The sequence below is a fragment of the Enhydra lutris genome, unplaced genomic scaffold, assembly GCF_002288905.1.
Source record: "Enhydra lutris kenyoni isolate GAN:26980312 unplaced genomic scaffold, ASM228890v2 scaffoldscaffold19, whole genome shotgun sequence".
NCBI classification, from domain to species: domain Eukaryota; kingdom Metazoa; phylum Chordata; class Mammalia; order Carnivora; family Mustelidae; genus Enhydra; species Enhydra lutris.
In genome coordinates this window covers 10,486,971-10,514,240 of record NW_019154103.1, presented here as the reverse complement: position 1 = coordinate 10,514,240, position 27,270 = coordinate 10,486,971, and positions in this window count along the sequence as shown.

Below are 27,270 nucleotides of genomic sequence, written 5' to 3'. Positions count from 1 at the left end.
TTCCCTGATTTTTTCCCTGATCTTTCCCATGACCTGTGTAGCACTGTTTAGTACCTAGAAGGGCCTCAGCCACTTAATTTATGAATGAATGAATGAACCACCTTTTGCCAAGCATTCTAAATGCTAGAGTGCTAAACACTTAATACATCAAACAGTTTTGAACGAAGTCCTTTTACCTTTACCCTTCAATTCCAAATTATGTGATTCCTGCCACATTTTGTTAGTCATCCAGTCTTTAATTTTACTTTATTTTTATTACTATTTTTTATTATATTAGTCACCATACAGTACATCATTAGTTTTTGATGTAGTGTTCAAAGATTCATTGTTAACGTATAATACCCAGTACTCCACATAACACATGCCCTCCTTAATATCTATTACCGGGCCAACCCATCCCTCACCCCCCTCCCCTTTAAAACCCTCAGTTTGGGGGCGCCTGGGTGGTTCAGTGGTTAAAGCCTCTGCCTTTGGCTCAGGTCATGATCCCAGGGTCCTGGGATCCAGCCTCGCGTCGGGCTCTCTGCTCGGCAGGGAGCCTGCCTCCTCCTCCTCTCTCTCTCTGCCTGCCTCTCTGCCTACTTGTGATCTGTCTGTCAAATAAATAAAAATCTTTAAAAAAAAATAAAAAAAAAATAAAACCCTCAGTTTGTTTCTCAGAGTCCACAGTGTCTCATGGTTCGTCTCCCACTCCGATTCCCACCCCCCCTTTCATTTTTCCCTTACTTCTCCTAAAGTCCTCTATGTTATTCCTTATGTTCCTTAAGTAAGCAAAACCATATGATAATTGACTTTCTCGGCTTGATTTTTTTTCACTTAGCATAGTCTCCTCCAGTCCCATACAAATGGCTAACAGTCATCGAGTCTTATGATTCCAGTTTAAATCTTCTTCTTCAAATTGTGGTTTTTTTTTTAAGATTTTATTTATTTGTTAGACACAGAGTGAGAGCGAGCACACAAGCAGAGTGAGCAGCAGGCAGAGGGAGAGGGAGAAGCATGCGCCCTACTGAGTAAGGAGCCTGATGTGGTACTCGATCCCAGGAACCTGCGATCATGACCTGAGCTAAAGGCAGATGCTTAACCAAGTGAGCCACCCAGGTGCCCCCAAATTGTGTATTCTTTCTGACGTCAATATCCACTAACTTTTTTTTTTTTTTTTTGCATTATTACAACATGTTAATACCTCTCCAGCTTAACCTTTGTCAGACTAGGTAAAATCCTGTTTACTTCATACCTATATCACAAAACTAAATTTCCTAATAAATGTTACACACCAATAATCATACCATGCCCCTAATCCTTCTTAAAATATAATGGGTGCCAAGCTTTCTATTCTGGCACTCGAATCTGGCACTGAATTGCTTTTTCTGTGCCATCCTCCCAACTACTCCCTACTACCTTTTATTATCACTTTAATTATTTGCCTTGCTGTATCTCACCTTTATATGTTTTACTTTCTTTTCACTGTGCATAACCCACTTTTTTCTTTCATTTCGTCTATCATTATTCCAGTATTCAATTCATAATATACTTCCACTTAATATTTTCCCTATTCACTCCATTTTTCCAATGTTCTCTCTTGAAACATAGTATTTTACATCTGATAATGTCTTACTATTGTAGGTGACAGTAAAATATACATTTATTGATTGATTAGTATTCTATCCTCCCTCTGAATCGTTACCTGTAGTCCTTAGAAATACAAATGCATGCAGAGAAATTTATTCTAAACTCTGCTGTTTTTAAAGTTAATAATTCGATTATCCCACATTGCTCTGAAGGTAAGACCTGACTTTTATTGAAATATGCAGGTCTCTGATAGTCAACAATGAAATATTTATTCTTAAATATAATTTTCTGACATGGTGCAAATGTGGTAATGGACCCTTTATTGTGTAAGAAGTAAAAATAAGCACAATGTAGAGAATAAGACTAAGGAAGAGACTCATCAAATAGAAGGATATGTTTATATATTATAAATACTTGAGTTATAAGCAATTTAAAAGATAACTACAATAAAGAATAGAAGAAACTAAAAGTTTATGTGATTAACATTTCTCTCCGAATGCTTATCTGGCTTGGACACTCAGTTTATATCTGCATAAGGTCATTGCTGTCAAAGTGTAGTTAAACTTGTTCAACACCAGGTGTTATTAGGTTACTCTAAAGCATTTTGGAATAATTGAATTTCTGTGTAATATAAAATTCTAGTGAGTAGTGTTTGCTTAAACAGTCTAAACAAATTGACTAAAAAGAGACAAAATTGGAATAAAGATGGTAAACAGGCAAAGTAAAATTTGGAAGGGGAAGTAAAATCTCTGGCTTATATTTGTTGTTTTTATGTGAGATATGTAAGTCTAGGTCATAATTATCAACTTAAAATCAGTTTATTTCTTTGGGAAACTGGATGAATATAATTGAAATCATGAGATGAGTAACAAAATTGGACATGGAATGTAATGCTGCCATGATATAACAAACCAACAGTCATAGTTTTTACCACAATTATAAGTAATTACATATCCTTTTAAATGTTAGAATGAGTATTCTGGAACTGGAAAATTTCTGAAAAAGGACGGTGACTGAATTTTTAAATTATGTTATGGGCTCTGTAGTATTATTTATACTTTCTTAAATAAAGACTAGATAACCATGAGAGTTAAAACCAGTGAAATACTGGAACAAATTAAAGTTACATAGTATTTAAAAAAAAAAAAAAAGAAGACCAAGGGTACTAGATAGTGATATTTTCTTTGCATCTATGCGGGTATATAGGCATGAATACTTTACATTTTCCAAAGAAATTGATTGAACTTTAAATCTATACTTTCTACTCACTTTTAAAATATAGATTTTCACTTTTTAATTTCAAAAATAACTGAGCTATTCAGAAAAATACGGCTTTTGTAATTTGTCAACTAAAATGTGGAGTGATTGTTTTTTGCTCTTTTTTTGCCTTACAACCATAGTTCTCCTTGTCCTTGTAGAAATACTACAACATCTGGTTAGTTTCTGATCTATTCTGAGTACCGATAACATATTGTACTGTTTTGACCTTTTCAATATTCTGCACTTTAATTGGCTGCCCATTCTATATCTTCCCTACAGGTTAGTGGGACAGCAAGCAAGGGGAAAATGCAGTGAACAGCCAATCAAATCACAGAACACTGAAAAGGTCAAAGCTGTATAGTAGAATCCTGTAATTGACAGAATGTATGAGACATTAAAATTCTACCACATCCTTCTTATGACAAAGACTATAATGAAACAGAAAATGGCACTGCATAAATCTATTCATATGACAATCATTGTTCTGAGAATTGAGAACATAATTTAACACATTCCAATTATGATTTTAAAAATTGCATTATTTTGGTATCCCACATATTTTGTAGTAGAGTTTATATTATACATAGTCAGCAGAGTTGTTTATCTAACAGTGGATATTCATTCCAACATAGAATGACATATCAATCTTAAATTTAGGTCTATATTTATCAGAATCCAGAGAGTCATCATTAGCATAAAGAATACTTTTCTCTTATGCAGGACTCACTAAACTTACTTGAAAAACTTTTTTAAGGGAGGAAACATGAAACTAACAGAAGCTATCTTCAGTGATGGTAAAAACCAGACTCAGAATCCTCTAAGATAAAGCTGTGGAGCCTGAAGCTAGAAATATATTCTGTATCTGGTTCTTAGATTATAATCAAGGAAGACAGTTTTAGAGCATTGACGTAGAAGCCACATTTTAAGTGTCTCTTAAAATTTTTATTCCCATGACCACAATTATCTAGACGAGATCAACTGGAGAAAAGAGAGGGATAGTGAAACAACATTCCAGAATTTCAACAAATGATACTATAATGAATATTAGCATAATTCAGAAGAAATAGAAAGTTTACAATGAATTGTTATAGGACATGAGATTTGACACCCATGGTCCTGCTTTCATACATAGTCAATAATAACTAATAGAGATGCATACAGAAGAGGTTAGTGTGTTTACAGTTTACTTTCAGCTGCTATTTTATTTGTTCGCAAAGTTGATAGGAAGAGAGTGTAGAAGAAAAATGGAAAACTGCACATAGACATTTTATGAGGATGTTTTCTTATTTGAACCCTATGGATTTATGAATAAGTCCAAAAATGGTTTCCCTTTTTCTGAAAAATAGTATAGTTGCCTCCAAGCTTTCAGTCCCTCAACCAGAATAATATTATATTTGGTTTATTGGCATCTCAGCTTCTTGTGGAAAATATATGTATGAATTTAGAAAGCTTAGCTGCCAACTAATTATTTAATGTTAAACTTTTCAGACATTAAATATGCTTAGTTTTATACATAACAAATCAGACTTATTTTCTAATAATATTATTCTTATGTTTTTGGGTTTTATTATTTTGTCAACCACAAAGTTTCACCTAACATGAGGTAACTCATTTTATTTCTCCATAATTGAAATTCACTTGGCTTTAGAGATATGATTTCCAATGATTTGAGAGTTCTGGGAAAGCCAGAATTTAATTTATTATTTGTTAATTTCTCTTTGTTTTAGGATTGGCAGTCATTTTTTAGGATTATACCCATTTCTCATTGTTTTCATAGACTTTAAAGTACCAGTATAGCAGTGGCAGTCACATGTTGTTCTACCTTTGAGGAAGTAGAATCTTATCCACTATCATCCTCTGTCCTCCTGAGCATCCCTACAGCACATCTTGTTCAAATAATATTTTGAGTTGAGTTTATCAGCTTCTGTGACAGATATCAGTGAACACCTGTCATGGCCCCTCTTCATAGTGTTTAAATACCTTGCTTATTTCTTATCTTAATCCTGTGCTTTTTGGATCCAACTTCATGCTTTTAGTCACTTTACTAAATGGGTGCTGGGAGAGCAAGGGAAATTTTTGGAAAATCTTCCCTAATACAATGACAATCCATATAAGGCTTTTCTTCTGCTCATTAATCCCAACATTTTCTTCAAACCCATGACCTAGCCATTTTTATTATTATGAATACCTAATAAGTTTATGGCTTTTGGGCCCAAGTCCTGGGTATTAATATACAGATAAATTCTTAGTTCTCTTTAAACATATAGGACTTATATTAGGGCTTTCTCTTTCCTGTATTCCAATTTATTACCTCAAACCAAGGTCTTGTGTCACCACTTACTCTCTTCTGCCATGTGTTACCATTTCTCTTTTATCATTGTTCAGCATAAAAACTTCATACTTTCCATTCTACAGAGCTTACTCTTGATTTAAAAAGCCAAGCACCAAAATTATAAGTTATTAGTTATGACTCCAAGAAACATTAGAGAAAATAACACTTGTTAGGCAAAAAAAAAAAAAAAAAAAAAAAAATAATAAATAAAAAAAAAAAAAAAAAAAAAAAAAGGGAACATTTCAGCCACTGCATACCACATGGGATAAAAGTTTAGTATTCTGCTCAGTTGGGCTTTCTATTAAAATGTCAGACAGGCTATGATTTTGTAATATTAACCATATTTCAGAAGTAAGAACTGAACACCAGATAGAAGGAAAATATCAAAACACCCTAACAAAGACTAAAAACAAGCATTTAGTGAACTCAGGTGATCCACTTATAAAATGACTGCTTGCCTGGACAAATTTAACATTCTTCCAGCAACAGTGGCCAGTACACATTAATAAAATTAATAGAAATGGAAATCAAATGGAAAATATAATTAATGATAAAGAGATAAAACTATTAATATAGGCAGAGCCATAGATAACCTAGATGTTGGAATTAGTAGGTAATGTACAAAAACTGATGAATTTGTGAAAGGTTTTATGGAATTGTGTATAACAGGTAAAGATTTGGTCAATTTCAAGGAAATGTAAAAACTCTAAGAAAAAGAAATTCTAGAAATAAAAACACAAATTCTGAAATAAAGCATTTGTTACATTGCACTTAAAACTAAAAGGACAATGTGGAAGGAAGGACAACTGAACTTTAAAAAGACAGAAGAGGGGTGCCTAGGTGGCTTAGTTAAGCATCTGTCTTTGGCTCAGGTCATGATCCCAGGATACTGAGATCGAGTCCAGGTCATGATCTTGGGATACTGGGATCCAGAAGTATGTCAAGCTGCCTGCTCAGTGGGGAGTCTCCTTATCCCTTTCCCTCAGTCCCTCACACCCCCCCAACCTAGCTGATGGTCTCTCTCTCTCAAATAAATAAATAAATAAAATCTTTAAAAATAAATAGCAGTTTCTGTGGCCGATGTTGAAGAGGTTACTGCCTACATAGGCAGGATTTTGATAGATTCCTGCTTCATGTTGAGGTCTTTTATCCATTGCGAGTTTATCTTTGTGTATGGTGTAAGAGAATGGTTAAGTTTCATTCTTCTATACATAGCTGTCCAATTTTCCCAGCACCATTTATTAAAGAGACTATCTTTTTTCTACTGTATATTTTTTCCTGCTTTGTCGAAGATTATTTGACCATTGTGTTGAGGGTCCGTAATGGGCTCTCTATTCTGTTCCACTGGTCTATGTGTCTGTTTTTGTGCCAGTAGCATGCTGTCTTGGTGATTACAACTTTGTAGTAAAGATTGAAATCAGGCAACGTGATGCCCCCAGTTTTGTTTTTCAACATTTCCTTAGCAATTTGGGGTCTCATCTGGTTCCATGAATTTTTTGGATTGTTTGTTTCAGCTCTTTGAAAAATACCCCCAATGTTCATAACAGCAATGGCCACAGTCGCCAAACTGTGGAAAGAACCAAGATGCCCTTCAACAGATGAATGAATAAAGAAGATATGGTCCATATATACAATGATGTATTATGCCTCCATCAGAAAGGATGAATACCCAACTTTTGTATCAACATGGATGGGACTGGAGGAGATTATGCTGAGTGAAATATGTCAAGCAGAGAGAGTCAATTATCATGTGGTTTCACTTACTTGTGGAGCATAACAAATAACACGAAGGATATTGGGAGATGGAAAAGAGAAGTGAGTTGGGGAAAATTGGAGGGGGAGATAAACCATGAGAGACTGTGGACTCTGAGAAACAAACTGAAGGTTTTGGAGGGGAGGAGGGTGGAGGGATGGGTGAGCCTGGTGGTGGGTATTAAGGAGGGCACATATTGCAGGGAGCACTGGGTGAGGTGCATAAACAATGAATTTTGGAACACACACACAAAAATAAAATTAAATAAATAGACAATAGAAATGATGTAAACTAAAATACAAAGAAAAAGTCAGTATGAATAAAGGATCATAAGCTCAGTGAGATGTAGGACAATATCAAGCATTCTAACTTTGTACTTCAAGCCCTATACAGAAGGGAAGGAGAGAATATGAAAGAAGTTTAAAGTACTGCGTGTAGAACATTTGTCGATTTTAGCTAAAATATCAGCTCATGGATTCAGGAAGATGTAATCCTCAATCATGCTAAATCCTAAGGAAGCAATATTTAGACATCTTCAAAGCAAACTATTGAAAACTGACAATAAATGTCAAGAATGTTAAGTAGCCAGGGAAGAAGGGACATAATATGGGGAAAACAATAAAAATGGGAACTAATTTTTCATTAAACTATTGAGGCAATGAAGAAGACAAAATAGTCTGTCTAGGATTTGATATCTCACAAAATGTCCTTCACAAATAAGGCAAAATTGAAATATTTTCACATACTAGCTGAGAGACATTCTGAAACACTAGCTGAAGGAATTATTCTTCAGTAGACACTGCCATGGAGATGCTAAAAGAAATCCATCAGGCTATAGGACAATGATGCCAAAAGGAAATATGGCTAAAAAAACCCCAAAACACTGGAATTTATAAGTATGTATATTTGTGTGTGTGTGTGTGTGTGTATGGCACATAATCACATAATATGTATTTTTATGTAATATATATAAAAATAGGTAAGTATGGAATTGATAAGAATATATATTATATATAAAATTTATAAGTATGGAGTTGATAAGTATGTATATGTATGTGTATATTATGTATAACACATACATATACATAATGTATATACATATACATAATACGTATTCATATATATGAATACGTATTATATATATAAAACAAAAGCAAAGTTAAAGCAGAGGAATAAATCAGAAAAATGTAAAAAAAGAGAATAGGCTAAAGATCTAAACCTTATGTATCAGCAGTTGTAAATGTAATTAATTATAATTAATTAAATATAATTGATTAAGCCATTTGATTATAAGTCAGTGTTTGCCAAACTAGATAAAAAAGCATACTTGACTCTGATATTTATAAGGGAGGCACTTTTTTAAAAAAATTACTGAGGTAAAATTGGTATATAGCATTTTATTAACTTCAGGTATACAACATATAAATTTGATTTGTGTATTCACTACTTATTTTATTTAGCGTAATACCCTCAAGATCCATTCATGTTGTGATGAATTATACTATTTCTTTTTTATGGCTAAATAGCGTTCCATTTTGTGTGTACGTGCACACACATGTGTGTACATTTTCATCATCCATTCATCCATCAGTGGACACCTAGGTCATTTCTGTATTTTGGCTATTATAAATAATGCCATAATGAATATAGGGGTTTGTATATCTTTTCAAGAGAGTGTTTTTGTTTTCTTCAGTTAACACTCAAATCGAATAACTGGATTACATGGTAGTTTTTCTTTTTCTTTTTCTTTTTTTAAGGAAATGCCATACTGTTTTCTGTAATGGCCAGACCAATTAATATTCCCACCCACAGAGGTTCCATGTTATTTACGTCTTTTTTTTTTTTTTTTAAGATTTTATTTATTTATTTGACAGACAGAGACCACAAGCAGGCAGAGAGGCAGGCAGAGAGAGAGGGAGGAGAAAGCAGGCTCCCCGCTGAGCAGAGAGCCCGATGCGGGGGCCAATCCCCAGGACCCTGGGATCATGACCTGAGTCTAAGGCAGAGGCTTTAACCCACTGAGCCACCCAGGCACCCCCCATGTTATTTACGTCTTAACGAAACCTTTTAATTCTTGTCTTTTTGAGAATAGCCATTCTAATCTACGGTGTCAGTGAAATCCTTATCAAAATCCCAATGGCATTTTTCACAGAACTAGAAGAAATAATTTTATAATTTATATGGAACCACAAAATGCCCTGAGTAGTCACAATTATCATTTGAAAGAATAAAGTTGGAGGCATCATGCTCTCTGACTTTATACTACAAAGGTAGAATTTTAAAAATTTAGTAATTAAAACAATACGGCATTGGCATAAAAACAGGCACATAGATCAGTGGAACAGAATAGAGAGCCCAGAAATAAATTCACACATGCATGGTCAATTAATTTATGACAAATGAGTCAAAAATATACAATGAGGAAAGGACAGACTCAATAAACAGTGCTGGGAAAATTGGACAGCCACATGCAAAAGAATGAATTGCACTGTCTTACATCAGACATAAAAATAAATTCAAAAGAGATTGAAGACTTGAATGTAAGACCTGAAATCATAAAACTTCTAGAAGACGACCTAGGCAGTAAATTCCTTGACAAGGATCTTGATGTCAAATTTTTGGATCTGACCCCCAAAACAAAACAAAAACAAAAATAAATGGGACTATACCAAACTAAAAACTTCTGCATAGCATAGAAAACTATCACCAAAATGAAAAGGCAACCTACTGAATGGGAGAAAATATTTATAAATCATATATCCAATAAGGGGTTAAGATCCGAAATACATTAAGAAAAGAACAGCAAAAATTCTGATGAAAACAATGGGCAGAGAATCTGCATAGACATTTCTCTAAAGAAAATGACATACAGATGGCAACAGGCACATTAGAAGATGTTCAACATCACTCATTATTTTCAGGGAAATGCAAATCAAACTGCAATAAGATAACACCTCAAGCCTGTTAAAATGGCTGTTACCAAAAAGACAAAAAATAAGTGTTGGAGAGGATGTGGAGAAGCAATTTAATTATAAAGACTTGAGTTGAAAATAAAAGTATACAAATATAAAAACCTAAGAAATTTGACTGCATTTAATCAGATAAAACTAATTTGAATGCAAGGTATATAGCTAAAATTTTAGAACAGAGTTTGGGGGCCAAATCACAGTAATAAAGGAGACTTAAGAACTTAATAAACCCAGAACTGGGTATCTTGTTGGTGAAAGCCAGAGAGATCCTAGACATCTTTACATTAACCAGAGTATACACTCCACTATCACTATGGCAAGTAACTTCCCCATGTCCAGAGTCATCAAAAGACAGAAGCAAAAGGAGAGGTGTTAGAAACTTGAATTGGTTCAAGTAACCTGAAAGAAATTAAATTATAATTAAGAAGACTCTTAATTTAAAAGGCTAATGTTTTCCTTCACATCAGCGGAAATAAGATCTTATAAATAAGTTGAAATCAGTAACAGAAAAACAAGGTTTCATTTCTTATTTCTGAACTCTAGAATGTACTTTTTATATAGTCCAAATATGTACTTTTTAAAAAAAATATATTTTAAACACATTTTGATTTTAGGAAAATTACAAAGATAGCACAGAGAGTTCCCCTATACCATGTACCTAGTTTCCCTAGGTATTAAGATTTTTATTAAGATCTATGTTAGGGGGCACCTGATGGCTTAGTTGGTTAAGCTTCTGCTTTCTGCTCTGGTAATGATCTCAGGGTCCTGGGTTCAAGACCGAGCCTAGCAGTGGGCTCCTTGCTCCGTGGGGAGTCTCCTTATCCCTCTCCACTTGCCCCTCCTTTTTGCTCATGTTTTCCCCAGCCCCTCACTGGAGCTCTCTGCCCTCTCCCCCACCCCTTACCCTCCACTGTGTGTGCATGCATTCTCTTTCTATCTCAAATAAATTAAAATCTTTAGGAAAAAAAAGATCTTATGTGATCGGAAAGAAGAGTCAGTTGCCAGGATGGAAGAGGAAATTGCTTCCCAACTACAATCATGAAAGTAAGAAAATAAGTAGAAAGATACATAGGCTTTTGAGCTATAAAAGCTGATTGGGAGTAAATCTTATAGAAGGATTAAATCAAGGACTTCACACCAATTATCTACAACTCTGAATGGGCTCATATACTTCAGAGGAAAGGTTCAACTCATTTTGTGGCACCTTTCAGTTATATAAAATCTTCAAATTAAAGAGAATATGTGTGTATCATCAAAACCTGATATGCTAAACCAAAATTACATTGAGAGAGAGAAAGTGAGAGAGAAAGAGAGAATATAGCACATCTATAGCACGTCACCCAGAAACTGTGGATTTTGAACCTAATAGTGTCATTGAACATTACAAAAGCAGATTGTGGTACTTGTGGGGCTGTTTAGAAATAATCCAGACACATGATAAGATTGTATATGCATGTTTCCCCTTGAAAGAAAGTGTAGCCATCCTACTAGTTGTGATCTATATAATGTGTATGGAAGTGATGAATAGTACTTCCCGGTGGAAGCTTTGAGAGCCAATTTACAACTTGCCATTCTCTCTTTCCCTGCTTTGGTGACTCTGAATCATGTATTATGACTGAACGTCTGTCCTCTTGGGTCTCTTAGTGGCAATGATCAGAGGTTTACAGATGTTTTAAGTAAAATACCCAAGGCCACACAATCTGTTACAATACAGAGCTGGGAATGAAACATTTGCCTCTCATCATAGTAAAAGGGTATGTTCTTAACCACACTATTACAACAGAAAAATAGACACTGTGAAGGAATAGCAATTCACAGAAGAATAAGTACAGTTAGTCCCAAATATATGCCAGTATTTACTTCAGAAAAAAACAGAGTATTTAGGAAAAATAACCGATCATGCTGTTGCCTACGTACACACACAATCACACAGAAGGTGCAATATCAGAGATAATGCAATGAAATAACTGTCATGCATTGTACATGGTATTATGTTAGTATGTTCTTTATGGAGAGTAATTTGACAATATTAATACCTTGATAATGTACATTCCCTCAGATCTAGCAATGATAGCTCAAGGAAATTATCATAAACAGATAATTTCACTAGCACACAAATCTTAATGTGTATGTATATGTAAAATGCTTTGTCACTTCCAATACTATTTTATAGGCTGATAAGTTATATGGTCCTATCAAATTTCTCCATACTGAATGCAATGTTATCAAATGCTTGGAAGAAGGATAATTAGAATGATCCCTAATGTTGTGCTTACCACGTACATATGTTCAATGTACATTTCCCGTTATGAGAAATATTCTGACCCTCTCCCAAAGGGTATCAGACTAAAGTCTTAATCATGGCACTGAACTTCCAAGTAGGGATGTACTTTAGTTCCAGGTTCCAGTTCTGCATGGAAGGAACTTGGAAGTCATCACTCTGTCCTATCCATTGGTACCTAGCTGAAGCTGAATAGACTGAAAAATCAACAGCTCTTCTGGGAAGGACACAGGGCAAACTGCTGCCCTGCAGATTAGAGAGACAGAGAGGAGAATTCAAGGAGTCACAGCTCACTGGAGCGGATACTCAGAGCAGAAAAACCTGAACGATGATTGACAAATTGATGGAGACTCCGTGTGGACAAGTCAGAAAATTAAAAATTCTAGGGATACGTGGTCATAGGACAGGCTCTCATTTTAGAGATTTGCCTCCAGAAACTGTAGGAACTCAACCAGCTTCCCACAGTAGATATCTGAAAAAAATCCCCTCGTGCTTTCAGCAGGAGGAGGAGTAAAGAAATGATTTTGAAATATGTGAGAGTGTTTTATTCTTCTTAGCAAGGTGTGAACTCAGGGGAAATTAGTAAACATAGAGCCTATGTTTCTGGGGGGTTATTTAATTGACATAGACACACTTAACCTCAAGAGGTTAGAGAAATACAATCTTATGGTGTTCCCCAACTCCCCCAAAAAGAACTGAAATATCAGTGGATATTTCTAATGAGACTTGTCAGATCAGTTGCACCATTACCTTGGGACTGATAAGCCTGTATTTTTATCCATTATGCTTTGTGCAGACTACTATTTAGCTCTTACCTTACTGTTATATTTATTGTGATTAGTATCCCCAACGAGGTTATAAACTTATTAAGTGATAGTCTGTAGGGTTTTTTGGTTTGTTTGCTTGTTTGTTTTTGTGGATTTTTGTTTGTTTTTACCTCTGATATGAAGTAGAATGCAAATCATGATTCTAAGTATGTTCTCAAGAAGTGCTATTTAAATGATTGCCTGCCTAATTTCTTTTTCCCCAGCCATTGTAAGTATATACCATGTTAGCAAGTTGGAACACATAATCAGTATAATTATCTGCCTTCCAAAATATCACAGTTTAAGTTAATGAAATTATATCAAATATTTTGCAGTAAATGAACAATATACAGCATGAATTACCATCTTTTCAGTTTCCAGGAGTAGTTTTTTCACTTCTTTCTGCCTAATTGCTTCATCAGTATGACTTACTATATATAATTGTTGAAGAATATCAGGCAGGGCTTTAGAAATACATGGAATCTGTGTACTATTAACCCGAGTTGTAGTCCATATTTTCATGACCTCTTTTCTTCTCCCAGTGACTTAGTTCAGTGGGAAGTATAAGGGCCTCTGGTCCCTTTGCATCCTCAAGATACGCCATCATGAATTATGCTTTTATCATAGAGCATGAATAAACATTCTTTCATTTTATTGGAAGCGACTTCAGTAGTAAATGGAGTTTGGGGGACATAAAAATAAAATGGATTGCTGTCCAAATGTGATCAACATGGAGCAGAAAGAAGAGAATGGAAGCAAGAATATACAATATGCAAACATGACTTAAAAGGAAGCATACCCATATACCTGGCATCAGAGGTGATTAGGTGAAGTGTCACCTCCTTCATCTCACTCCCTTCTGATTCTAGTCAATATTAGAATGAGAGCCCAAGTTACTTTTACCTGAATTTTAAAGAATGATACTCTGGTGGTTAACTAGTTTATCATCTCTGTCCTGCAAAACCTGAATTTTAGAATAAGTTGTTTGGAGGTAGCAAAAAATATCCTTATTTGTAGATGTGTATAACCACAGTGCTACTGTGACTTTAAATATTATGTTTTTCATTTGACCATGTAAGCTGACCATATTTCTTCAGCTAATTAATTGAGAGGACAGGGTGTTGAATACTGGAATTATGATTTAATTATATTGACTTTAAGGTCCTTGAAGGAAGATGATGTGTTTTTTATTTCCTTTGTATCTACACAATGCTGAGTACATAAATATCACTCAGCACATTTATTATGCAAATATGTTAATAAATGAAATATTTATATTTAACATTCTGAAGATGGTAACATAACCAACCCTAAGTGAAATATTTTAGGTCCTAAAATGGGCCAGGCACTTGGGGACAAGAAGAAATTGATGGAGGCCTGATTTTATGATTCCAGGGAAATCTTTGCCATCTCCATCTTTGCATCAAGTGTATTTGGGTAGTAAGTTACATGAGTTTCACTTGGTGTCCCCTCCCCCATGTAATTTAATTGACCAAAGATGAGACTTATTTAAAATGAATATATCCTCAATTTTATGATAAAATAGAAAATGAAGATCTTATAATAATTCTGGAATAAGTCCTTGGTAAAATCTGATATTCCTAAATATTCTAGGGTCGCTCCCCCCAACTTTTTTTTTTTTTTTTCCAGAGCTCTGTGGTAAATTTTAGTATTTTCAGTCATTCCTTGGTCTGAGAAATCAGGAACACAGATTTAAAACACGCTGATTGTAAAGGATGGTTATTTCCCTTTATTTACATAGGAAAATTCTTTAAGTTCCTTGCATAATAATGAGATGGAACAGATCACTCTAAGTTCTAAATCAGTGTCTGTTTCAGTTAAGAAAATAGTTACCTTAAGCATGTTCAAATTATCTTACTTCTAAAGAGAAGTTAATTTTCAGTGAAAAACAATACAATTCCAAAAGGAATTTTTCAACAATAAACTACATGCATTGGTTTTAAAAACTTTTCAAAGCAAGTACAAATTTTCTCAAACTTCTGTGCTAAAGGAGTGGCTAACACCAAAATGCTGTCCCATATTGCCAAATATATGTTTATTTGCTATTTATGAAGACACTTGATTTTTTAAATAAAATTCTTCAGGAAAAAGATGGATAGTTTAGAAAGTATGCTAACATGTTAGAATAGGCTTACTTTGTGTTTTTTTGTTCTATAATGAATCTTAGACTTTTAAATTCAAAACATATTTGTAGGTATTTTATGTAACTTTAAAAATGCACATATACACTCAATTGGAATTTTCCAGGTAGTTATTTTAAAGAACGCTCATGTCAATTCTTAAGGATAAAAACCAGCATATATATGAGAATCTTGGATTCTGTTAAAGGACAATAAATCATGCTTTCTTATGGTATCATAAATTTTTCTCCAAATGCTGAATCACTTCAAATGTGATATATCTACTTGTATTGCGTTTTTCTATTATTTTGTAACATTACATTATCCTTATTATTATTATTATTATTATTGTTATATTATTGACTTGCACCAGGTCACAGAAAGATGAGTCCAACAAGATTTAAAGAAAATTTGATTCTGAGATGAGTTTTAAAATCTACTACTTCGACTTACTGAAAGCTGGTCAAAGATTAAGTGTTTTGTCTATGCCCTTTTCCTTGTACTAAACAATAATCCTTTCAAGAAGTTCTGCCCCAGGAGCGAGAAGCCTGGTTAACTTTCATATGAAGTTTTACTGTACTTCATCTTCCATCTTCTTTCTTCCTTCTTTCTTCTTTTTTCTTTCTTTTCCTTCTTTCTTCTTTCTCCCCTCCACCTCCTCCCCCTCCTCCTGGAGATCCAAGCTCTTCTCCATGATTGCTTATATCAGCACTCTACTCCTCAAGCTTTTCCATTTTTGTTTGTTTGTTTTATTGTTGTTAACATAAGGTTGCAATTTTTGGTCAGTCACTATCATAGCTTAAAGATTCTATCTCACATTTATTTCCCTATTTCCTACTTGGCTAATTATTTTAGAAATCTTAATATTCTCATTATCCTTTCTTTAGTTATATAATGCCATTTCTTAATAAAAAATTTACAAAATAATCATGGGAAATGCATACCTATTAGCCATCACCTACACAATATGACTTTCCATGTTCCAAAGAGATGAAGTATTCTCATTATTCTCCTAAACGTGTGAAATTTGAGAGATGACTGTATAATCTTTTGATATGAGATAGAGCAAGAAAATTTCAGTTTCAGTGCATTGCTGGTGAAGAGACTCCTGAGAGGACAATAGGGTGGTGAGGAGCAGCTCTGGTTGGAAACATTTGCCATTTTCCTTGGATACTAGAGATGGGATATGCGTAATATGCTCTGTCAGGCCAGTACCAGCTGGTTCCAACAAACCACTCTTTCCTTCCCACCCAATTCCATCTCTCTTTCGTGCTGCCTGGCATTTCCCCTATTGGAATCATCTTTGTGTGTGAGGTATTGCTTTCTGAATTCCCTAATTAAAATTTAATTGTTCTTTCAATAAGTGTGCTTATTGAAATAAGCTTATTGAGATAATAAAAAGCTGGGATCCCTACCAGCTATGCATGTGGTAGGGACAAATATAATAACTCTGTGTATGGAGAGCTCACAGAAAGACAAATGTGTAGACACCAATTATATAGGAAAAGAGAAAAAACAAGTACTCACAAAATATACTGGGGAGGTAAGAAAATCCTCCCACAAGAAATTTTATGTTTACAAGGGTTAAAATACACAGTTGCTATATGTACAGCTAGATGAGTTTTGACAAACACATTCATGTGTACGCTGATGTACTATATAATCCTATGAAGATTTATGAACAGTTTCTGTCTTTCCAGTTTCTCATGCTTCCTCCTTGTGAACCCTGATCGCTCACCAGAGGAAACCACTGTTCTGATTGCAAACACAAATGATTAATTTGCCTGTGGTTGTAGAAATTCATGAGAGTGTAATAATAGACTCACAAATGCGTACTCTTTTGAGACTGGCTTCTAGCAAAATATTTTTGAAGTTTATCCATATTGTTGGAGGTATTTGTAGTTCAGTATTTTCTACTGGCGTTGTATAATATTTATTTTTCTTTTTTATAATATCCATCTCTTGACAAAGGATATTTGATTTGTTTCAAGCTTTGGCTATTATGAATATTAGCTTTAAAACCTTCATATACAAATAATTTGTAGGCATACATTTTTATTAACCCAAGTTAATTAGGAACAGTTACTGAGTCAAAGCCTAGATAAATATGGAACTTCGTTAGATACTGCCAAGATAGTTGTCACAGTTTTTGTACCAATTTGCCCTTCCATTGGTTATTCCACATACTTGCCTGCCTCTGGTGATATTGGCCTTTAATTGTCAATTCTGGCAAACCTGTAATTTTAACTTGTGTTTTTTTGATGACTAATGATACTGATGTGTATTGAACGTTTGTCCATTTCTGCACTACCTTTTGTAAACTGTTTCTTAAACTCATTTACTATTTTTATTGAGCATTTTGTCATTTTTACTATTGAGTTTTAGGAGTTCTATATATATTCTGTACACATGGCTTCTTTTTTGTCAAATATATGAGTTGTGAATATTTTCTCTACATAGCTTATTTATTCATTTTCTTAAAAGTTCTTTTGATGAGAGAAGTGTCTATAGTTGTTGAAATACAGCTTAGCATTTTTCTTTTGTAGATTTGCTTTCTGTTTTCCCTTTTAAGGAAATGTTGGCAGCTCCAATTATGAAGATATTTTATTTCTTCCTACAAGCTTTAAATTTTTTGCTTTAATATTTATGTTTGTGATCCATCTGAAATTACTTTTTATGTATGTTTGAGGTAACAGAAATTTATTCTTTTCCATATAGAATTGTTCTAGCGCCATTTGTGGAATAAAACTTTCTTACACCATGAATTTCTTCAGTGCCTCTGTCAAAATGATTTGACAGTATGAGTTATTTCTAGTCTTTCTTTTCTGTTTCATAGGTCTTGGTGTCTATGCTTATGCTTTTACGAGCCTGTTAATTCCATAGCTTAGCTTAGAAAGCAGGTAGTATAATTCTTCCAACATTATCCTTCTTTTTCAAGATTGTTTTGTAGATAAGGGCTTTACATACTCCATTTTTTACGTAATTCTTGCAGTATTTGGGGGAAATTTTCCATTTTATCCAAGATACACTGTTTTTAAATAAATGTTTGTTATAATCAGTTGTTATGCTTGTAATAATCTGAAGTAGCATCCTGTCTTTCAATCTCTTTATTGGTACATTTTTTTCTCTCTTTTTGTCTTAATAATTCTATTAGTGGATCTTAAATTGCTTTAATCTTATCTAAAGAACTTTATTTCTTTTCATTTGTTTCTTTTCTATTTTTTTGATCCACACTTGTCTTCTTCTTGTTTACTTCCTTACCTAGCGTGTGTTTAATGTATGCCCCTCTTTTTTTTCAAGTTTTCTGAGGAGGAGTATGCATCATTGATTTTAAACCTTTCTTGTTTTCTAATTTTTTTTTCAGCAATGATACTATTTGTAATTCACAAAGTTTGACATGTTACATTTTCACTTTTTACTTTTTAAATTCAGGCATTTTATATTTTCCTTTAAAATTTTTTCTTTAATGCATGAGTTACTTAGAGGTATGTTTCTTAATTTGCAGTTATTTGGGGATTTCAAAGATATATTTATTGATTTCTAATTAAGTTTTATTAGGGTTAAATAATAGTTTTTTTTTTTAAGATTTGCACCTGTTAAAATGTATGAAAATTTGTTATCTGGCCAAACACATGGTCTTTCACAGTGAATGTTCTTTATGCACTTAAAAAGAATATCTTTTGTATTGTTTTTTTTTTTAATTTTTGTTTTTTATTTTTGTCAATAAGGTTAAATTAATTTATCTTGTGCAGTGTTTTTAATAACTCCAATGATTTTTGTCTATTTTTTTAGCCATTACTGAGTTTTATTGAAACCCCAACTTTATCTGATTCTTTAATTTGAAGATTTAATTAATTTTACACATATTTAAGACTGTAATATCTTTCTAATGAAAGTCATTTTATCACTGTGGAATTTATTTTTTTGTCTTGTTTATTATTTTTTCTGAAGTATACTTTGCCCGGTATCAACATAGGCAAATAAGTTTTCTTATGTTTAGTGTTTGCATGTTGTATCTTTTTTCTCTATTTTTCAATTCTGCCTATCACATATGTATATACGCTTATTTTATAAATATCTTCTCATCTGAATATAGTCAAACCTTCACATTTACTTTATATTTATATTTTATATTTAAAATAGGAAATAGGTATTTATATTTTAAAATATAGAGTAAGTTCCATACATATGGTTCTGTAAAATTTTCAGCAATTATTTCTTCTTTTTTTTTTTAAATTTTTTTACTCCTCTGTAATTATTCTTCTCTAATTCTTGGATTCAAGGTACATGTATTAGACTACTTAATATTATCCTACAGGTCATCAAAGAATTATTCTCTTTTTCATTCCTTTTTCCATTCTTTTTTTTTCATATTGCTTAATTTAATTTGCTATATTTTTAAATTCAGAGAACTTTTAATCTTCAGTATCCAATTTACTGTTAAGTTTATCTAGTGATAGTTTAGATATTTTGTTTTTCAGTTGTAGAATTTTCATTTGATTCCTTTAGTAGTTTCTGTTTCTCTTCTGAGGTTGCCCATTTATTCACACATTATTTTAATCTTTATTGGTTACATGCTAATTCCAATATGTGACCTGTCTGTATGTTTTGTTCTATTAGTGGGTTTTTGCCTCACTATGGATTTCATTTTTTTCTGTTTCTTCACATGCCATGTAAACTTGTAATTGAAAATTTCTGATCTTTTGGAGGACTATCTTGTTGAAGTTCTAGATTTTATTTCTTTAAAGATTGTGGATTTTTATTCCACAGGCAATATATTTATGATTGGATTAGATTGCTCTGTCAAGGTTTAATTGAGGCGTACTTGGGGCAGACCCAGAATAGACCTTTCAGGTGGGCTAAAGTAGTTGTAAATTTAAGACATGGCCTCCAGTGGAGGTTTTCTTCTAGGCCATGCCAAGTCTTAACCCTGCACATAGATTGCTTATAATTTGCCCAGAGACACAAGAGTACTACATGCGGATTTCTTAAGCTTTTTCTCTGTATGGGTCTCTCTTCTCCAGTATGCTCACCCTCAGATTTCATGCTCAGTAGCCCTGACCTGGGATTTCTCTTTCCTTTACCCAGTGAGATTGCTTTATGGAATACGAAGTTCAGTTTCTTAGAGCAGTGATGTTCAAACCTGGTATCAGTGGAATCCTGGGGTTACTTAGAAGAATTCTTGTAAGTTTGAAATTTGTTTTGGTGTTTGCACTTAAGTTTGAAAATTTTGAATAAAGTGTTTTATAACATTTTTGAGGTGCACATGAATTTGTAGGATGGCTCTGAATTGAAGCCAACTTTGCAAACTTGCATGTTTTTTCAGATCATGTCTTATTGGCATAGGAAAGGAAGAAAGTAAAAGTGGTTTTACATGACTTTTATGTTAGCAGGACAGAGTTCTCAAAACATTAAGGAAGTGGAAGAATATAAAATGCTCATTAAGAAGCTGACACTTCCCAAGAGATTCATAAAATTGATAGGCTTAAGTATCATATTTCTTTTACACAAAGGTAATAAGCACATCTCACACACTTCCAAAGAGAGTATTTCAATCCCAAAATTTGATCAAATTATCCAGTTCATACATTCATCTAACATCTCTCTACTTGGAAATGTATTAAAATTGTGACATTTGTAAAACTTCACTTGAATGTATTTATATATCTCAACCATATACAGAGCTAACTACCACCTCCACTCCCTCTAAAACCATGCCAACCACATCACTTTCTGTAAGTGGAACACTTTAGAGCGTAAAACTGTAAATTAGGGTTGTCTCAGAAAAACAAGAGAGGTGTATTCACCCCAGCCATGGTTGAAATGGTACTGTAATCCACTCAGTTATTAATGGTAGAAACTTTTTTTTTAATGGTAAAAAATACTTAACATATCTTCATTCTGTGTTTTCTGTCTTCATCCTCATACTCAATCCATCAAAAATTATTGATTATACTATCTACCAAATATACCTAATATATGTCACTGTATTTTAATTTCTACTGCTACCACATTGATAGAGGAGGTAAAAATTTCTCATGTTGACTGCTCTAACAGCTTTTCTATATCTACTCCTTGTCCCCTCAATTACACACTCCACAGAGCAACAAAAGTGCCATTAAAATGTACATTAGATCATGTTAATATCCCCATTAAAATCCCTTTAAGATCTTTTCACTGCACTTTTTTTATTAAATACTTTATATTTTTAGAGCAGTTTTAGGTTCACAGCAAAACTGAGAGGAGAGTATAGAGATTTTCTGTATACAGTCTACCTATGCATGTATAGCCTCCCCTGCATCAGCATCCTCCACTAGTATGTATAGTTGTTACCACTGATGAACCTACATTGACTACACTGACACATTGTAATTACCCAAAGTCCATAGTTTCATTTAGTGTTTGCATTTGGTAGTGTGGTGTACATTCTGTGGGTTTTGGACAAGTGCATAATGACATGTAGCCATTGTTACAGTACCATAAAGTGTATTTTCACTGCCTTAAAAATCCTTTCTGCTTATCCTTCTGTCTTTCTCTCCATCCTCACCCAAGCTCCTGATGTCAGTAATCTTCTTACTGTCTCCATAGTTTTGCCTTTTCCAGAATGTTGTATAGTTGGAATCATACATTATATGGACTTCTTTGAATGGTTTCTTTCAACAAGTAATATGCATTTAAGTTTCATGTCTTTTCATGGCTAGGTATCTAATTTCCTTTTAGCACTAAATATTTCATTCCTAGATTATTTATCCATTCACCTAATGAACATCTTGGTTGTTTCCATGTTTGGTAATTATGAATAAAGCTCCTACAGTCAAGTGTGTACAGTGTTTTATGCAGACATAAGTTTTCATTTCCTTTTGATAAATATCAAGGAAAACAATATCTGGATCTTATGGTAAGAATATGTTCTATAAGAAACCTCAAAGTGTCTTCCAAAGTGGATGCACCATTTTGCATTGCCACCACCGGTGAACAAATGTTCCTGTTGCTCCACATCCTTGTCAACATTTAATGTCAGTGTTCTGGGTTTTGGACATTCTGATAATTGTGTTGTGGTATCTCAGTGCTCTTTCAGTTTCCATTACAATAAAAATAAAAAATCAGGCATCCTTTTCATGACTCACCAGGATATGTCATAAATTGGTCCTTACCTAATTTTCAGTTTAACTGTTTATGACCATCCTTCTCAAGTGCTGTGTTCTTGCCCAAGCGATGATTAAGTGTATCAGCCACTGCAAATTCTTTCCAGGCAGAGGGTCAACTTGCATGCTTTTCCTTCTACTAGAATGGTTCTGCTTCCACTCTAATGGACTTCTCATCCATTAGGTATCAGCTTAAATATTTCCTTTTCTGAGAGATTTACTCTAATAACCACCCTATGTGAATGGGTGTTTTTTGCCATTTTGTAGTTTTTCCATCTCCATCTTTTAATTTTAGTTCAATATTACAAGTAATGTAATTGCAAATACTTAATTTTACTTTGTAATCTTTTTCCTTGACTAGAATTAAAAACCAGTGATGTTGGCATCCAAATCTATCTTATTTCCATGATATTCTGATACCACACAATTTCAAGTAAATAGTGGGACCTTAAATATTTATTGACTGCTGAGTAAAATGAATTGTTATAAAGAACACTGATTTGTTTCCATTCACCTCTCATGAAATAGATGGAACTTATTTGGGGAAGAAATATTAAAGGTCACTTAGGTAAATAGCTGAGTTCACTGAGACTCCCCTTGACAGATATATACCCAGATTTTGTTTGAATGCTTCACCCTGAGAAGATTAGCAGTGACATCCTCCTGAACATATATAGAGACTGAAGAAAAGTAGAAAAAATATCCTCTCTAAAAATAAACACTTTTTTCCAAAACTAAATTGTGGAGTCCAAAGAAAACCCAGAATTTGCTATTTTCAGTGGTTTGCCTGTATTTTCTGCATTGCTAATGCCTTTCAAATGTCCTGGGTGCTGGAAAATAGCATGGGTAATTAAAAATGCCAACAAGCAAAGCCATTTCAATCAGTGCTAACAAAACAGTGGCAGCTTACTAACACACTTAGTTCCAACTTATTTTCTAGTAATATTTGGTGAATCATATACACATCTATGTGTATATATGTGTATGTGTGTATATATATGTGTGTGTGTGTGTGTGTGTGTGTATACACACACACACACACACATATAACAAGACAAAAGCATGTGTCTACACACGCATGTACACACACACATGGACACACCATATATATATATATGTATACACACACATATATATGTATATGTATGTACATACACATATATATGCCAGGACAGAAGTTCTGTCTATTTCAAGTTATAGAAAATCTCAACTCTCCCAGACTTGGACCATGCTACTGTGAATCCCAACTTCAGTTTACTTATGTTTGAGGACTTGTTTCTTTTCCTTTGCAGATTTCCCTTAGTTCTGCAGTATAATAGTGTGTGGCTCCTTTGCTTATTACGTTTATTATGAGAAGGTGCTATCATATAACTTTAAAGTTTTCTGTAAATGTATGGTGACAGTTTCATATAGCATTGGCTTTTTTCTTGACCAACTATACATGTCAGTAACAGTACTCTAAAACCAGTGAAACTGGGGCACCTGGGTGGCTCAGTCGTTAAACGTCTGCCTTTGCCTCAGGTTATGATCCCAGGTCCTGGAATGGAGTCCTGCATTAGGCTCCCTGATCAGAGGAATGCCTGCTTCTCCCTCTCCCACTCTCCTTGCTTGTGTTCCTTCTCTCACTGTGTCTCTGTCAAATAAATAAAATCTTAAAATAAATTTATTTTTATAAATTTTATTCATCTATTTGACAGAGAAATCACAAGTAGGCAGAGAGGCAAGCAGAGAAAGAGGGTGAAGCAGGCTCCCCGCTGAGCAGAGAGCCCAGATGTGGGGCTCGATCCCAGGACCCTGAGATCATGACCTGGGCTGAAGGCAGATGCTTAACCCACTGAGCCACCCGGGTGCCCCAAAATCCTAAAATAAATTAAAAAAAAAAAAAAACAGAGAAACTTTTATTTTAATAGGTATGAGGATAAAATTTCCTAACATAGGAACATACATCCAAAGATGTATACTGAATGCAGAATATGCTATCATAATATATTAAACTAGAAAAGAGTACCCCTAAGACTTTTTCTATTAATTTTGCCAGAAATAGGTGATAATCTTTTTAGACTATAAAAGTCATTGTTCTGGAGTTATTAATTACTCTTGACATTCCTATCTCTAAATATTAAAACCTCTCTAACAACAAGGACTCTATTTTTTTTTTTTAAAGATTTTATTTAGTTATTTGACGGACAGAGATCACAAGTAGGCAGAGAGGCAGGCAGAGAGAGAGAGGAAGGGAAGCAGGCTCTCTGCTGAGCAGAGAGCCCGATGTGGGGCTCGATCCCAGGACCCTGAGACCATGACCTGAGCCGAAGGCAGAGGCTTAACCCACTGAGCCACCCAGGCGCCCCAACAAGGACTCTATTTTTGTTTAGATGTGTTTTTTTTTTTTTCCAGGGGCTGGGGTACTTAAGTCCTCAGAAGCAAATACAGTTTGCCAAGTTTTGGCTTCTTTGAAATACTGCTTTTACTTATTACAAGAAAAGAAAAGAAGAGTAAAAAGATAAATGCTTATTTTTCTATTCATTGATTTTTTTCAAATTGCCACATAGATCTGATGTGAAGGAGTTCTTTGAAGTTTATTTTCTTTCCAGTGCTCTAGTACTAGAATTTTCTCATGCCTTTGATAAGTGATTGAGCATGGTTGTGAAAGAATTCTAAGCTTGAGTCACTGCTTTCAGTGATATCTCACTTTTACAGAAAGTGCTAAAGATTTCAACTTTGTCGTAGGGAAGTCTGCCTGGCTTTAGTGTTTCAGATATAATATAACTGATTCATAAGAGTTTCATTAGTTTTGTTAAGGAAGCATGGCTATTAAGGGGGGCATGGATTGCATGGAGCATTGGGTATTATATACAAACTGTGAATCATGGAACAATACATCAAAAACTAATGATGTACTGTATGGTGACAAACAAAACATAATAAAAAAAGAAACATGCAGTGTTCAATAGCATGTAGTAATGGTAATTTGAGGGGCGCCTGGGTGGCTCAGTCAGTGGAGTATCCAACCCTTAATTTCAGCTCAGGTTATGGTCTTGGGTTGGTGAGATCAAGCCCCACCACTCAGTGGAGTGGGGCTCCACACTCAGTGGAAAGTCTGCTTGAGATTCTCTCCCTCTCCTTCTGCCCCTCCCCCAGCTTGTGCACTCTCTTGCTCTCTCTAAAATAAATAACTAAATATTTTTTAAAAACTTGGTAATTTGAGACTTTAATAGGTAAAGTAACTCTAGAAATAAAATTTTCTTAAAATTAGATGGATGCTTCTTAACCCACTGGTTACTATTTGTAAGTCAAAAGCCACACAAAGAGAAAAAACAGCTCTTGCAGGAATTGAGATAACACTTCTAATATCTGAATACGTAAAAGTTTATCTTGATTTTAGATGAGTAAGTTCTAGAGATGTGCTCTATGACACTGTGCCTATAGTTAACAACATTAACAATGTTAAACTGTATTGTACACTTAAGAATTTGTTAAGATGGTTGATCTCATATGTTCTTACCGCCCTCCCACACACACACCCCACACAGTTATCTTGATTTTGATAGAATGAGTTTTAGGCTTAAAAAACAGTTTGTATTGGATTTGTGGAGTGCCTGGAAGGAGGAGAATCAAACATGTTCATTAATGGCAGTAGGTTACCAGCTAGGTGAATGTATCATATTTGCAAGGATTAAGATAAAATTAATTTCTGGTAGTTGTTGCCTAAGTAATTTGGAAACAGTGCCCCCATGAGAATAACTAGGAGATCTATACAATTCATTTTCTTTAATGTTTCTCTGAAGATATTAGAAAGCCAACAATATAGCAAAGAAATCTTAGTCAATCTTTTGGAGAAGAGGAAAATCTGGAAAAACGAGCTAAATATTTGGGGCTGCTTTTCCACAGGGGTGTCTAGTCCAAATAAAAAGATATTCAGAATGCATAAAAAATTAGTACACAGATAGTTTGAAACTAAAACGAAGGAAAAAGTACCATGTAATCACAAAAAGAAAGCTGAAGAAGCTATATTACCAGACAAAGTGTACTATAAGGCAGAGAACTTTGTTAGAGATAAAAGGGTGCATTTCTTATGGTAAAGGGATCAAGCCATCAGGAATACATCCTATGTATGTATGCACTTGATAATGTCTTCAAAATACAGAAAGTAAAGTCTCAAAACAGCAAAGGAGAAGAGAAATGATTAAGACTTTAACATACTTCTCTTATTAGCTGATAGGTAAACACAAACAAATTGAAGACAAGAGCAAATTGGACTAATGAGAATGTATAGAATATTATACCCAAAAGTAGGAAGATTTATAGTTTTCAAGTACACTTAGACAATTTACCCTCCAAAATTAAAACTACCTTATATTCTGGGCAATAAATAAAGTCTCAAAAGTCTGTATCCAGGCCTGGGATGGAGCCCTGCAGCAGGCTCTTTCCTCTTACTCTCCCTCTGCCCCTTCCTCTCATTCATGCACTATCTCAAATAAATAAATAAATTAATTAAACAAACAAACAAATAAATAAAATCTTTTTTAAAAAGTAAAATCTTCCCATAAAGAAAACACCAGGCTCATATGGCTTCACTGGTGAATATTTTTCCAAATATTTAAGGAAAAAATTACTATTTTCATAAACAGTTTCAGGGAATAGGAGAGAGAGAACACTTAGTAGCTCTTTTTATAAATTCAGCATAACCTCAATTTTAATACCTAGCAACCTCAGTATGAGAATGGAAAATTATAGAGCAAAGCAACAACAGTGACAACAAAACCCCCAAAACTATTAAGATAGATGTGGTAGTCTGTTGCATTGATAACCTCTAATGAACCTCTCAGTATTCATGCTCTTGTGGAGTTCCATTTTCTTCAGTGTGACCTGAAGCTAGGAAATGATTTTGCCAATAAAATGTGGTAAAAGTGATGCAGTGCAATTTCTGGACATAAGTTTAAAAAAGGTCTGGCAACTCCTGTGTTTTGGATTATTGGGAACTTTAGGCAACATGTAAGAAATTAATTTATCCTCC